General features: G+C 40.4%; 1 protein-coding gene across 5 annotated transcripts in view; it reads left to right on the top strand.

Annotated features, from left to right (window-relative positions):
- The first annotated feature begins 3,695 nt into the window (after nt 1-3,695).
- The window catches only part of CNTN6 (contactin 6), a 166,244-nt gene continuing 154,103 nt past the window's right edge, over nt 3,696-15,836 (top strand). For 4 of the 5 annotated variants that reach the window (XM_009689047.2, XM_009689046.2, XM_009689044.2 and 1 more), the window contains exon 1: nt 3,697-4,244. The gene's annotated coding sequence lies outside the window, so the exon portion shown is untranslated. Of the gene's footprint in view, nt 4,245-15,836 lie in introns of all 5 variants that reach the window. The other variant, XM_009689048.2, reaches the window with a different exon arrangement.

Genomic DNA, 15,836 nt, shown 5'->3' with positions numbered 1-15,836 from the left:
TGAATCAAATCTGATCTCCAACTTGTCCAGTAGCCCCATTAACTTCATATTGCTTTTTCTTTTTGTTATAACACAAGTGAATTATTACAAATTTTTGCTCTCGGTTTTCCATTGTCCATGTTTTCCAACATCCATCTCTCAGTTAGTAGACATCTCTCTGACAAGACTTCCAAAACTCTCATGAGACAAAGGTCATATAACTGCATGTGTTTGAAATTACATAATTACTTCTGTATTAAAAAAGAATTGCAGAGGTGCATTCACCTAGTATTTAGCTTGCAATTACTGTGTGTTCCTATTTATTTCAGAATATGTCTAACAGGGCTGTGGGAAAACTAAGCCAATGATTTAAAGGTAATTACCTGCCAGCAGTACACTGAAATACTGTGAAGTTTTACAAAAGCAGTGAGCGGTAGCTTTAGGTAGGAACTTTCACCAACATCACACAGGATGCCCGTAGTAGAGCCATTAATTGTACTGAAGTCTTTTTAGTTAGTGACTGAGGCCCAGGAGCGTTGCCTCTGCACTGATTCCTTGATAAGCCCTAAAAAATTTACTTTCAATCTTCTTTGAGCAGTGGCTATAGATTCACAGAGACAATCAAAGATTTTAGAGTAACCAAAATCCTACATACAGCATTAATCCCAAACAGCAAGTTAGGTTGCTTAATAGATCAGTTTCAAAGCAGTAGATGGCCCTGCCTGAATAAAACACACAGTGGGACGCGATCACATTCCTTTGTTCAAGTGGGTTTCATCTCAGTCCTTAAATATTGTCTTTGTGATCACAGGGACTAGCTCAAGGACAAGCTGCCATCTGAGCGCAGCAGAAAGAGTCTAGATCATATTAGTCCTTGATCTAACTCACTTACAGTGTTGCTGAAGACATCTTGGATTTGATCTTCTGCTATGTCTAAAGAAGAGATAGAAAAACTGAAATCTACAGCCCACAAGAAGCCTGCAGTAAGCCAGGAAGCTCTATCCCTTTTTGAAGGTATAGTGACAGTGTTTACAAATAAATGAATGTATTATTTGACGGCATCTCCAATTTTTACAGAGAAAATAAAGAGAACATGACTTCTAGACTTTCTCAGCAGAATTTTCTCAGGGAACACCTTGGCCCAACACCTGCTAATTCACTTCTGTCTTCCAGCTTATACTCTAGACTCAATCTGCCTCCTAGTTTACAGACTAGATCCTATCTGTGAGTTATTTTCAGTCTACAACAGTGCCCTGAAAGGTACGGAAGGGTGTTGTGCAATTCATTCTGAACTCTGGAAATTTTTGCCTGTTCATTAACCAGTGCCAACTTTTGGCGTAACTGGATTCCCATTCTAAATTGCTTTACAATACAGCAGCAGCTGCTCCTGCTCTCATATAATAAAAACCCAGACATAAACAGCAAGTAGGTTTAATGGTTGAAATGAATTGTTTAAGGGGGTTCTGACTCCTGGAAATACAGTAAGGTAACATGTTTTAAAGTAGGCTTTTATTTTTTCTGTGCTTTAAAAAACAACTGTTGGGCAGCTTTTTTCTGCTGAAATATTGCAATTCTTCAAAAGTGAAACATTTGGCAAAGAAATGACAATGAAAATTTGTTTGGAAAGAAAATTAGGCAAAATCACAACATTTTGGTAACATCTAAATGTTCCATCTCGATCTTGAGGAACAGACTGTTTTCATATTCAATTTTAACATCACTTTCTGCTTCATTTCTAAGAGATACAGGCATAATCTTTACTAGAGTATAATACTCCCTTCAGAAATACTAATGCAGAACTTCACAAGTTCTAATAATGCACAATTCAGAGATTCAAAGTTCAGAGTTGAGCAGTATTTAAATATTCCAATCTTCCCTGAAAAAACAAACCAACCAACCAACAAATGCTTGGTCATCTCAAAATGAATAACCTACTTTTAGAATTAAGGGACATTTCTAAAATGTTTGTTTACACTCCCAGTTGGAACTGAAAAAGTTTTGACAGCATTAGTTTCCCCAGCAACCAAGAAGTCCTGTTCCCAGATAGCCTTATTAGACAATCAATGCATAGGCAAAATCATTTGTTTCAACAGAGAAAAGATTTGATTTTTAATACACTTTAAAAATTGGCAACAAGAAGATTGGGTTAATCTGTTGTAAGCAAGTCGTCGTCTATTTACTCTTCATACAAATTAGAAAAAGCACTGCCATTATTTAAAAGAAAATTTTAATGAGGAAATAACTAAAATTCCATTTCAAATTTTGTTCCTAATTAAAAATAGAACTGCTAATTATAATGCCTGTCTATTTCAGAAGGTGCTGCAAGGCTTAATTAATTGTTGGTACAGCTCATTTGAGATGCTCACATGATGGAAGTGTGAAATTGTTTATGTTAATCGGGAGGGTGGCTATGTGCGCACTGCAACAGGAGGGGGGGGGGCGCTCGGCGCCCCACGGCCTGGGGGCTGCCACACTACCTGTGGCATTTACCTACAAGATCCGCTGTCGCCACTCTGCTGATTACCTCCCTGGCTTTAATGATGCCATTCTGCAGTACCATCTGACTTCCTACAATCCTGTTGTTCCCATTTTACAAATGAAGACGAGACAAGGACAGATGCACCACTTCCGAGGGCATACAGGAAGCCCTCCATGGAGATTTGGTAAACCCCACATCTCTTAAATCAGGCTGCATCCAATGAACTGTTCTTCCCCTGCGGACAAATGATAGAAACCTCCTCCAAGCATGTGCTCTCTACTTTTCGGAGAGACCATCACTTCACCTTCTCTTCTGCTACAGTTATTTCATCATTCTTCAAAGGTGTCTTAACCAAATAGCCATCTCAAGTAAAAGTAAACTTATCATTGCCAGCAATCCCTCTGGGCGGGCTAACGACTGGCTGAGGACAAAGCACAAATGCTCAGACGCAGAGGAATGAGCCATTACGCTGCAGCATGTCCACACTACAGTGGGGAGAGGGAGGAGGCGGCCTGAAATGATCGGTACTGCAGCAGGGCCATTGAGGCAACATGGGAATAGGTATGCGAACACTTTAAACTCCTGGTGCAAGCTCCCTGAAATCAGCAGTTATGCTGGAAACCGAGGAGATCTGCTGAACCGCTCCACGTTTATAGGTGGGGTAAATTCAAACTAGCTAAAGAAGATACACACTGCTCTTATTTCTTTTTCTGAATTCTTATTTTGGTCTATTTAACATGTATGCTTGCCTCTGTGTGTGTTTTTGCCACCTGACTTCCACTTCCTCTCAACTTGCCATTGTTCAGACAGCCATGCAATTAATCCCATTACAAACTAATGGATTTACATTGAGATTACATTAAAATGTGGTGAAGCAATGCCTGCGACCTAATTGCACGTTTCTTGGCAGAACCATTCTGAAAACTGCTGTTTCCACTTCCCACCCCTGTGAATACAAATAACTTCTGCTTACTAAGGGAAAGGCATTCCCTCGTCTGCACTTTGCATTTGATCTCGCTGAAGCAATCCCAAGAGGAACAGTGGAAATCTACGGTTTGAAGTTTACGTGCAATCAGGATTTATGTCTGTGCTACTTTAGACAAGCAAGCCTTTCCTTCTTTATTTAATATGCAAAACATAGAAGGGGTAGTTACAATGTTTCAGGAGTACAGTCAGTGCTGGAATATAATCTGAGTGTCAACTTGCATCCTATGAGCTTAATTTCATGGAGTGCATGAAGCAAATATGGGACCAAGAACCAAACAAAATTATTCCCATTCCTGTTCTAAACCTGAGTGGTGCCCCAGTTTTCAAGAAGATAGGTTTTCTGATTACCTGACAGGAGCTCATATTGGTATGAAAAGAATAGTAAGAGCACATTTAATCTTTTATGCTACTAGTATGACAGCTGTGCTTTTGCTCTCTCAGCCTGCTTGAAGGATGATTAGTACAGAGCTAATTTTTATACATTCAAGATTTCTAGATAGCAATATTCATAAACTGTAGCAGCTCTGTGTATCTGATTCAAGCACTAATTGTGCGGGTCCTATCACGAATACAGCGGGAAAGCCGTGTATTTCATGGTTAATACCAGAGAAGAGACACGCAATGCTCAGTGGATAAAAGGCTTGTAGTCCCAGCTGGGAAAATAGTTCCATTATCTCCCAGCTGCATAGACATTCCATACGGCTCCGTTCTGCCTCGATGAACACTGTGGCTTGCTGAGAGCTTCAAACAGTTCTGCAGAAAATTGTAAAGATCCTGAGACATTTCACTGTTCAGATCTGTAAGTACAGAATTGTGCTGTCTACTGCAATATGAATAATGCTGGGGGAGCTGCATTTTCTATTTTTTTTCCTCAGTAATTTTCATTAGCATAAGGGATGGAGAATGCAGAAAATTCACTGCTTTATTTATGCTGTGTTTCTATAAATTGCTGATGCTCCAAATGTATTTATTCTTGCAAGAGGAGAATGTAATGAATTTGTATGCATGTGAGGTTTGAGTCAAACATTACTGGAGACTGTGCTAGTAACAGACACTACAGGTATATTTTTTGAGTATATCACAGCTCTGTGCTGCAGTAAAACGGACAACACAGAAGATGACAGTGCTAATTTTGGCACTTTCATATGACTTTGTACTGCATATTAAAAAATGAAGTGGGTTATGACAGTCGTCTAATTTCTACCATCTGAAGGTGTAAAGGCAATAAATGCAAATTTCCAGAAAATTTAAGTTATGTCCTTGAAGAAAGCTTCCCTTGTTGCTTATCTTAACAATTAAAAAGGAAAAAAAGGTTACAACATATACTGAACTTCGCTTTCGCAAAGATTTGCAAATCCAAAGATTTGCAAAGTAGTTCTAGGTTTGGTGTTGTCATTTATTTATAGTGTATGACACAGCTTTAAAGGAAACATAATACTTTATAAAAAGTTTTGAAAGTTTGTGGTTCCAGGAAACAAGCAACTGTTTGACTAGTGCTTTATGTTAAATTATATACTCCCATAGTGCTTCCTGGGTGTATGCTTGCATTCAGACAGTTGTTACGTGTATAAAGGGTCCCCTCTCACAGCCTGTAAACAATCAGGCTGAATGCTAAACCGTTTCCTGCAGCACTCACAGAGTACTTATGTATTTGGATGATTAAACAAGAAGCAGACACTATGCAGCCTATTTAAATAACAGTTACTTGTCCTTTTTTTGACATTGCAACAATTCACAGATAAAAATTAAGAGGCAAAAGCAGATTATTCAATTCTTTACGGTAGCCTTTTCTTGTTTTTCTTCCCCTTCTTTTCCTTCTCCGCCCCACTCAAGAGGGGAGGACTGCCAGACTACTTCCTTCTACTTCCAACATTTGAAAAAGTTCTGCAAGTCCTGTGTGTGTGTGTGCACGACACTGTGTGTGTGTGTGACAGAGAAAATAAACCCTGCAGCGCTTGTAATTCCAAGCACCACAGCAACACAAATAACATATCTTCATCAGCCAGCTTTGGCTCTGGTGCTCCAGAGGCACTATGTCAGTGTTTCATGTTCCATGAGCCTCTGCTTCAGAGGTTTTATGACACTAAAAAGTCCCAAATCAGTACCTATATGAAGTTAGCAACTATCATATATCACATTTTATTGTGTAAAAAAGAAAAATAAAATATACCAATATATGCAACCATAGTTTTCAAATGCTGGTGAGGTACTGATGGTCATGCATTAGAGGTGTTACCTTTCATGCTGAGGATAAACTCTTAAATAATATATAACAAGTTAAGTGCTTTAAATCAAAGAGAAGACGTCTCTTTTCCTTTTCTTTCAGCTTTACAATCAGTATTAAAATGCACAGGGTAGCATAATAAGCTACCCTAAAATTAATTTCTTGTTACTGAAGCAAATATTTCTATCACAAAACAAGGTGCCAACATCCCAAAGGAGACTCGAAATAGAAAGTTGTATGTTTGCATTATGCAGGTATGAAACACTATTTGTATTTGAACAGAAAATTTTCGTTAGAAGAATATTTGTCCCTGTATTGTGGGTATACAGAAATACATCAGCTCTTCAAAATGGCTTTCAAGGCTATATATTTTTTTGAACTGTATTAACTGCATGCTACTACAGAAGAACATTCCCTTTGCTTAAAATCTCGACTGAATTTTTTCAAGAGAATTGCCACAGATCCCCTTCTACCAACCCTCGGCCAGAGGTCAGTTAAATGCTGCACACCTTCCTGATGGAAGGCTTGCTCAGGGAAATGGAAATTTAAAAAAAGTCTTAATTCTACTATGCTGCCCAGAGTCAGTGCTCAAACACGCTGACTTTGCCCCTCAGGTGCAGCCAGACCCTCCTGAATTGCCACAGAGAAGCAAGCTTAAAAGTGGAACTCTCTTTAAGAGACTGAGCACCAAAAAGACTGTCTCAAGAAGTCCTTTGTTCTTTCTTACCAAAGGCTGCAGTCAAAGTGGATTATAAATAGATACACGGGAAAATTTACAGCCTAGTCTTCCATATTCTCTCTTTAAACAGTGAAGGCACAAATAACTTCAGGCACGGTTTTGCAACTAGTTACCTGCACCCGCAGTTGTTGTCTCTGGGACTGCAAAAAACCTGATTTGTGGGAACACGCTAGTATTTAGATAATGAGGTACCTTATCTCCATTCATAAACTAGCAGTTTTTTGCAAGTCTCCTTTATTTACACATAGTTTTTCTAAAATGCAGGCTATGTAAGAAGAAATACTGCACCACTAAAAAGAAAATCAAGTATCTTTGAACAGCGTATTGACAGAAGATAAAAATACCCTCTAACAAAGCAGATGAGGACACTGTACTTATATAGTTGTCAGTCTTGACGAGAGATATTGGCCATGTGCAGCAGCTGTGCAACAAGTCGTCAAAGGCCAGAAGACACCACCTTGGTGCTAGGAGGCTACTAAACACATTAGATGAGCATAAAGTGTTGGAAAAATATTTTTTCACCAAGACAAACACAGGAATTTGCACACAGACTGAGGTGGGAAGGAAACGTCAGATTTTTGCCATAACTTTCTGCTCCAAACTCCACATTCTTTCCTCAGAGAAGCTCCAACCAAGGCGTCTGACTTATATCTGTCAGGCTCTCTGCCCAGCTGCAATTTCTTAACACAGTGGGGTTTGCCTGATGGGTCATGGGCGGTTGATTAGCGGTTTCCTCTGCTTTTACTCTTGAGGGCAAAAGGTGTTTTCACCCATTTGTTCAGGGACTGTAAAATTAATTGTCCCATTGTAGTCAAAGAGATAATTAAAGGCTCTTAACAGCTCACCTCATCTTTATTAATTTGCCTTACCAACTGCTTCTTTGATGTTTCTTCAACAGCTAATGTTTTGCCAAGATCTTGCTAGGTCTGTGACTTCCCTGCTAAGTTAAGTCAGGCAATTCACCTCTGACTACCCCTAAAGTGAGGATGTCCCTAAGCCAGATGCTTGCCTATAGTTTCTGTCATCTTCATGTAGCGGCACTTGCCCACTCGAGGTTTTTTGGCATAGCTGGATGCTGAAATCTTCTAGCATTCTTTCTCAGGCAATTGACCGGCCTCAAAAACCGTGGGAAGGGCAGAGTAGCAGAAACATCAGCCTTGAAATGATCTTTTTTCAGCTCTCCTACGGAGGTGGTGGCTCTTAGCATGACTGAGCCTCTCCAAGACAACAAGCCTTTGTTCACAGCATATCTAAGGCTGGACAGAGGTTCATATGTGCGCAAGGTAACCTTGCAAGGGCCAAAAAAGTAACTGTTCGGGAAGGACCTGTCCCAAATCATAGGAAGGAAAAGGGCAAAATTGTGAATCACTAACTCACATAAAAAGGAATCACTTTTCTACTTGTAAATGATTTGGTTTCTCATGAATGCAGCAATCTCCATGCTCTGAGGACAGGAGACAGATGATCTCTCTTCTGTACTGCTAGCAGCAGCTGTGCACATTTAATCAGGTTACATGCTATTGGCATATTTCCTGGTTTTGGTTTGTGGGTGTTTTTTTTTTTTTTGCCCTCCATCAGTCAGTGTTACAAACCTTTTATATTACTATCCCTTGGGTTTGTGTTGTTATTTGGTCAACTTATTTTCTGGGCAGCTATTCAGCATGGCTCTGTCTACACTTGGGACATTTTCTAGCCGTATCCATCTTGCTTACACCAGTTTGGCTCTGCAAGCTGTGGGAGTCCTGCAATACACTGCTGCCACCAAATCTTCCCACCTTCTCGTGACTGGACTCTGCTCATCATTTGAAGGGAGTTGGGGACTTGTTCTGCCACCATAGTTCCCTTACGCCCCCACCATTTCCCCCGTTTCCAGCACATACTATCTGAACACATGGGAGCCTTTTCTGTCTGTGTGCTCCCTCCCTTTCTCTTTCCAAAATGATGCAGGAGGCATTTCAGGCCCTGTTGGAGTTTGTGGCAGTGGGGAGCTAAGGGGACTGACTGACAGTTTGTGTGAGTAAATATCCAGGTAACAAGTATATCCTGTGGTGCCAGTGTGGGGATCTTTGGGGGCTTTCTTTGTATTTTAGTTTTTCTGCAAAAGGAAAACTATATAGCATGCAGCGCTCAGGAAAGCAATTGAGAGAGACAGAAAGGGACAGGCAGGAGGGAGTAGGAGAAAAGAGCAATTTACCTCACTTAGACCCTCTAATATGTTTCTAGCCTATAAAGACAAGAAGAAATGAATAAAGACGCTCAGCAACACAATTTGTTTTATTAAAATTCTTGACAGCATCTGCTGTAACGCTCTTGTTAAAAGAGATGGAAAACAGCAAAAAGATGAGAGAAACAGTGTTACATCCTCGCCCTCTACCCGACATAATAATATGGGAACCAATATAATTGGCTTCTAGATAACTGTTTTTATTAGCTATATATGTGTGACCTAGCGGCCTATGTATGCAGTAACTCTCTCCCGCGTGTCTGACCACCGCTCCTATCAGAGGCCTCTGAAACAAATAAAAAGGATACTACCTAATTTTTGTAAGCTACATACTGTCCTTATCCCAGAATAGCTTGGTGTGATTACCAAAAGGATCCATTTTATATATATGAGATTCCTCGGGTTAAATCTAAGAACGATTTTGTATTTTTTTAATGACTTACACTTTGTGGGCATCACCACTTTGTGGATCATGAACATTGCAGCTCTCCGTGGCAATGTTTGGGAGGACTCTCTTATTAAACTTGTGCCACGGGAGAGGGCTGGCTGGAAAACAAGAATCTTAGGCTATCAAAAATGTTGTAATTTTATTCATTTCCATTCTAGTGTAGAAGACGAGGTCTCTTCCGAGACTGGAGTATCTTAGAATAGCTAGGAGTCTGGGAATTACAGCCACCACCACTGTGTGCAGTCCTTTGACGTACAAAAGATCAGTGATTAATTTGCTAGCCTGGATCAGATAGATTACCCTCTATTGCACTTGTTGAACCTTTGTATTGAAGGTTTTTCAGGGTGGAGATGATCAAAACTAGGGAGAGATCTCCCCAGAACAGGTGGTAGTCTGTGATAAGACAATCTTCATGGATACCAGAGATAACTATTTAGGCAGAGGAGAAATTTCAGCACCGCTCATAATCTCATGCCTAAACTCCTAACTACTCTAGAATCTCTCTTTGGCAGAAATTTCCCCATATACTTTGAGATATCTTCCCACAGAAAATTCTGTGAGACTAGTATACTTCTGAGGAGCTTCAGAATTGATGAAATGATATCTTGTCAAATACTGTGTTTGAGAATTGTTCTTATTATACTGAACTACTGAACAGTGTGTTTCACAGTGTTCAGATTCCACTGCTAATAGACCTGGGGACAAGGAGAAATACTGGTATTCAGCTAACGAGGAAATATTTCCTGTTCTGGTTGGAAGACATGCTAGGCTGGATTGTCAGCAAGCTTAGGACAACTGCTTTTCACTAGCACCCTTTTTCCTTCACATCATTATTGCTAACATTGGAAAAAATTAAAGAACCTAACTGGGCTGAAGATCTGCAATTTGTTTCCTAGTATCAAAATGAATGAGTTTTCAGATGTTTTGTGATTTTTTTCCCCATCAAATACAGCCTTTGCTTTTGTCCATTTCAGACTCCACCCTTTTCCACCGCCTTGTCTGTTCCCAGGTCAGTCCACCAAAAATACGTAGGGCTGGACCACAGAGAATGTGCATCTCTTTCTGAAACCCTTGTACATCATATGCTTTACCAGTCCAGGTCCATTTCCCCCAAAACATTCTCCGACAAGTAGTGCATACACTAAGTTGGCCTTAGATAGCATATAGGCGTTACCTTTGGTGTGAGAAATGGGGATTAAAAGCACCAAAGTTTCTGCAACTTCATCTCTTCAAGCAGTTTCTGATAATCCTACCACAAAATTACAAAAACAGCAGGACCACAGCAAACCTCACTATAACTCCATTTACAAAGGAGTCTAGATAAAATGAAGATTTGAATCACCTAAGTTAAACATCTGTTCTGCATGGCCTACACAGCATTCTGCATGGACTCAGTTTCCTATCCCTAAACTGAAGAATCTAAATCTCGATGGTGTGCATGCTAGATAGAATTTGGGCGTATTTGCAGTGACGCAAACACGTTCTGTGCATTTCCCATTTTCTTACAGCTTCCAAGGAGTTCATCCTTGAGCCAAGTAAACAAAAGAAGGCATGTTATTTGCATCGTGGGACAGTTCTTCACAGAGAAAGTATACACAGTCTTTGGAGAGTCAAGCTGTGCGTCCAGGCTCATCTCCACTGTAGCTGTTGATCATACTTCATGCCTCAGTTGCACTCTCTGGCATGTCTAGCAGCAGTCACTATTACAAAAACAATTTCTAATGCATCCTTTAGACTCAAATAAGCCTTGGCTGATAACTGATTTGCATTGCTTCATTTTGCATACCATATCGTAATTGGGCCCTGCTATTGCAACCTGGTATTAAGCTCTCTTCAAACTGGTGTTGTTCTGTTAATTTCCTGAATTCAGGTACTTATTACAGAATGGTTTCATTTTCCTTTGGATGATAATAGCAGGAAAGTTCTGCAATCATCAGGAGATTCTACAGAATCACCTCTCTCCCAGAAATTGTTTTGACTGCTGTTTTAACAAGAGCGCTTAGGCTTCACAGCAGGTTAGAGGTTTTACCCCTATTATACTCACTTAAACTGCCACCTTTTTCTCAGCACTGACATCATTAGCTATGACATATTGCTGAAGGCTCTCAACAGAGGTGACCCAGTCCTTTCTGGAGCTATCGTACAAAGCTAAAAGCTATACATATTTTTAACCCTCGTCTTTCTAATACTACTCACCCTCAAGCTGATACAGGTGCAGTTCTAACTTCACTGCCTAAAGCCCTCTCTGGTCCCACTCTGTCCACTGTACTCATGAATTAGGTCTGTATTTTCAATCCTGGCTCATTTTCTGCACCAAAAGATCCATACTAAACAGCAATATTTACTAACTATATGAACGTGTAATGCCTGACCAGCTGTGTAGCCATCTGTTTGGAGAGGTCACAGCCACAAAGAGACCTGTCAGAGGGATCCTACCATACTTAAAAAGAAAATCTTCATTTCCTTTACAGTTCAAACAGGATTAGTTACTCAGCTATTTCTTTGCAAAAACCTTACATAAGAAGTAGAAAGAACATGAAGAAAGAACTTATTCTTCAATGAGGGAATTCTTACAGAAACAAATATTCAATTTTAACTGTAGCAGCAGAAGGAAATGGTTCCTTCAGGTTTGCTATCATTACTGTCTAAAGTACCAAGCAACTCAGACCAGGATAAGGCCACTATTGTACTAGTAACTTACAAATATTTCCCGCAAAACAACCCCTGTCCCAGGCAGGAGGTATTCTGTAATGATTAGAAACGGCACCTAATTCAGGTGCCGCTGTCACAAAATGCAAAAATATAACAGAATTCTATTACTTAGTTCATAAGGATATCTCAGCCTTTCCCAGCTTTACTCCCACTAGATGAAGGCTCTTGACTCTTATAGCCTCATCTGTCACATAAGCCCTTCTTTTTGATGTTTTCTGGAAGGACTGATCAAAGGGCTATAATTTTAGTGTACTGTTCGGCCACTTTTCTATATGTATTTCTGTCCATTTATGGAATCATTTCACCCCTAGTGCTGCCACCATACCACAAATACCAGGCTATGCTGCAAGGATTGCCCGTGCTGCAGCAGCAGGAATGCTTCGTGCCCCACTGCTATACAATTTTCAGGTTTTGTCTGCATCTGAGCCATCACCTAGGCCTTTAGTAGCAGCCTGAAGCAAAGGAGAATCCTGGCTTATGAACCTCTTTACAATTACTGCATTTCCAGCCTAGGAATAAACTGCTCTTAACCTAAATACTCCTCTGAGGACGCTGAGCTTGGGGGAAGAAACATAACTGTGCTGTTTCTACTGCAAATGGAATTTGAGTAGGAGTAAGTAAACCTAATATATACTGGGTAACTCTAGAAAGACATCAGGAAAACAGCTGGAAAGGTGGGGGGGGGAGGAAGAAAGAACAGTGGTAAACATAGCTAAACAAACAGTAACAGCCTCTTTATATTGTATTAAGTGTAATGTTTTCAAATAAAACATATACTACTGTGGCTATGAAGACTGTTAAAGACATCTAAAGCAAAAGCTTTGTCCAAATGCAGCCCATAACCCAGTATCACAAGGAAAAGTAAAACTTCAGCTTGTTAAAGCCCTATCTCGCAGAAGCAGAGGGGAGAGCTGGGCTGCTGGGGAAGCTCACAGAGTTTGCTGCATGTTAGGCACGGCACCCACGAAATCCCCGCAGCGGGACCCTGTGCCCCAGGCGACCAGCAGAGATTACTTGCTCCCCCAGCTCCTGGCACACAAGTCCGTGCAGGGCTGCGAGGAGGTGAGAACCCCATATCTCTCCATCCCCAGGGAAGGAGATATAGGCCGCAGGGCCAGAAGCACTACTGGCCCCATCCTGGTGCAGGCAGGGCAGCGCCACATCCCCGGCAAGGCCACAGAGGACTACGAACGTCTCAGGGCTCGTCTCTTACGTGTGGGAAAGCTCATGAAAGCTTGAGCAAGGGCTCCAAGAGCAAAAATGAGACTATGGAATTAAAAACATGGAGGGGAAGGGGAGATTCACAGACATGCCAAGGCATTAATGGACTCACTGAAGGCACTTGTAGAAATGGGCTGAAAAATCTTGTGATTTCCCCTCTGCGCGGGGAATGCTATTTGGTATCACTCTCTACTTGAGGTATTTCAGCACTAATTGCACAGCTTTACCAAGAGATTACTAGCTTTAAAGCTAGTCTTATTGAAGCTGCTGAATAATGGATAATCTCCAACTTTGGTTTAGGAGTTCAGGGGACTGAATTGGAACATATAGGCAAGACACCCAAAATCAAACTTAAATCAGTAACTGGTAGAATAGAAATTTTGTATGAAATATATGAACTTACAAAAAGTGCCTTGCTTACTGATTCAGGTAAAATGTAAGTGACTAACCATTTCACAGTTCTACCTCTTTGTCTGTCTGAGCTTCTCAGCAAAATTGATTCAAAATCCATCTAAGCCCTGAAAGGAATTAACAGGAAACCACTTTGTTTGACAGTGCTGAGATGGTCATTTCAAAAGCCAGAGCAACCAACAGCAATATCCAAAAAAAAGAATGATACCCTGACTAACCGGAGGTCTCTGTTAAGTGTAATGAAGTACAAAGTCAGTCATAAGGATGACCCACTCACATCCGCAGATACAAAAGCAGATTTCGGGAAATAAAAACACAATTTAGAAATTGATTGTGAGATACTATAAGGCTTTTCTTTCTTTTCCCCAAAGAAGTTTCTAATGCTCACTAAATCTGAAATATGTCATTGACGATTCACAAATAAAAATTTCCTGAGGAATATGATTCGGGTAAGAAATTATTTATATATGTGCTGAGAGGCAGAAACATTGCCAGAAGTCGCTGAAAGTAGGTCCCCAGAACTCTGCTCCCTGGTGTTGTTGAAAACAGCAGCAGCAAATGCTCTAATGGCACAAAAGAATGTCATAGTCTAAGGAACTGCTGCCTTCCACAGAACTGCTGAAGTGGCACTCATTAGGAAATTAATTCAGGGCATTGAACTGATTAAGGACAAAGGAAAACTTAAAATACAAGAAAAAAAACAAAAAAAGGATAATCCCAAAGATGCCAGTCATTGGTGATTTACTAGAATGTGCCGCAAATAGTAATACAATAACTTATTGCACTATTTTTTGTAAATAAGGCAAAAACCAAACATACGGAACAGTGTTATATATCATATATATCTGGGTGATATTTGTGATCCCTGAACTGCTAAAGAATAGTGGAGAGATTTAAGTATAAGCACCACTGAAATAAAACCAGGTGAGATCCTTTTATTAATTCCTTACAGAACCTTCATGGACAGATTCATGTATCAAAACTGTATTTATGAAATGAGTAGGCTGAAAATATAAAGTTCATTTAAGAAAATACATCAGTGAAAGCACGTTTTTAATAAAACCCTGTAAAGAATCTTAATTCCAGAATTTTTGCCTTTTTTTTCTTTTACGAGTTCTAAAATAACGGTTGTCATCATTGCACCTAAAAAAGTGCTTAGTTCTCCGTACTCTGGGCACATGTTCTCACCAGTTCAAGCAGGAGATGTATTTCCCTTTACATCACTTGCAGGCAGAGGGTCAGAGCTGCCTATTTGCTCTGCGAGAGGCAGACTCTATGCGTGTGTGTGTGTGTGTGTGTGCGTGTGTGCGTGTGCCTGTGGGCGCATGTGCATGGTCGCACACGCGCATGCACAAAGTTAATAGCTAGTCTAGCACTTTGCTATTTCGTCATTGAAATAAAAAGAACTGATGCCTAAAATGGCATCTACACACACATCCAGTAGTAAGTGGCAAGCTCAAGGCAAGAGGGGTAAAATTTTTGGAAACAAGCCACATGTTGTCTCACATTACAGAAATGTTTTCCAATTTCTAAGGGTCACATCAGGCTCTAAAGGAATAGAGGGCATTTTTCTTCTAACCTCCTTTTTTTCACCTGCATGGTGATGCCTTAGAAAATGAGCTGTACCCCAAAGCAGAAGAATAACATGAAGGAAGGGGCTGTGCACTTGTGAGCTCTCTTCCTCAAGGCTGTATACTTCCCATGTACCTCTCCTGTCCATGGAGATGTCTAAAGCTCCTCTACACAGATTGTAAATACAGTGTTTGTTTTTACTTTACAAACTGGTGAATTTCATTTCAAGAACTGACTTCCTCATCAGCAGCATGTAGGATTTTTTTCTTAACTGGGCAACTAAAGCTGATATTTCAACTGAATGTGGGAATGCATGATAAGTGGAGAATTTTAAAGGTCATTCAGAGGACAGCAAAACTTTTAATCTAAATCCCTGGGGTCTGATTATGGCAGTAGTATTAGTCTGAGACCATCTTAGGGCCATCTCTTGTAACTTTTCTTTGCCTTGCCTTTGCCACCATACATAGTTAACAGTGCCAGGCACAGTAATTAGTATAATAGCTAAAATTTACACCACTCCTGGAAAAACAGTAATGGCAGTGGCCATCACTTGGAATGACCTAGGACCTTGAATGTGCCAGACTATAAGCTCAGACTTCCCAGTGTCATTTCCTCAGTGTCTAGTGCTAATAGCGATAGACCAAAAATGACAACAATCATTGTTCCAATAGCTGTGTCAACAGTGAAGAAAGCAAATTGCCTGCTGACTTTTATCCCTTCCTCTGATGCAGCAGAGGTGACTGCTGGAAACCTGCTGCGGCAAATCACCCAAATCTCTCTGCAAATCTTACTGAGAAAATTGAGTTACTGAGCTTCCAGAACACCTTGGCCAAGCTTCGG

This window comes from Struthio camelus, chromosome 14, assembly GCF_040807025.1.
Source record: "Struthio camelus isolate bStrCam1 chromosome 14, bStrCam1.hap1, whole genome shotgun sequence".
Lineage (NCBI taxonomy): Eukaryota > Metazoa > Chordata > Aves > Struthioniformes > Struthionidae > Struthio > Struthio camelus.
Note: the sequence above shows the minus strand (reverse complement) of the source record. Positions and strands in the feature narration are given on the sequence as shown.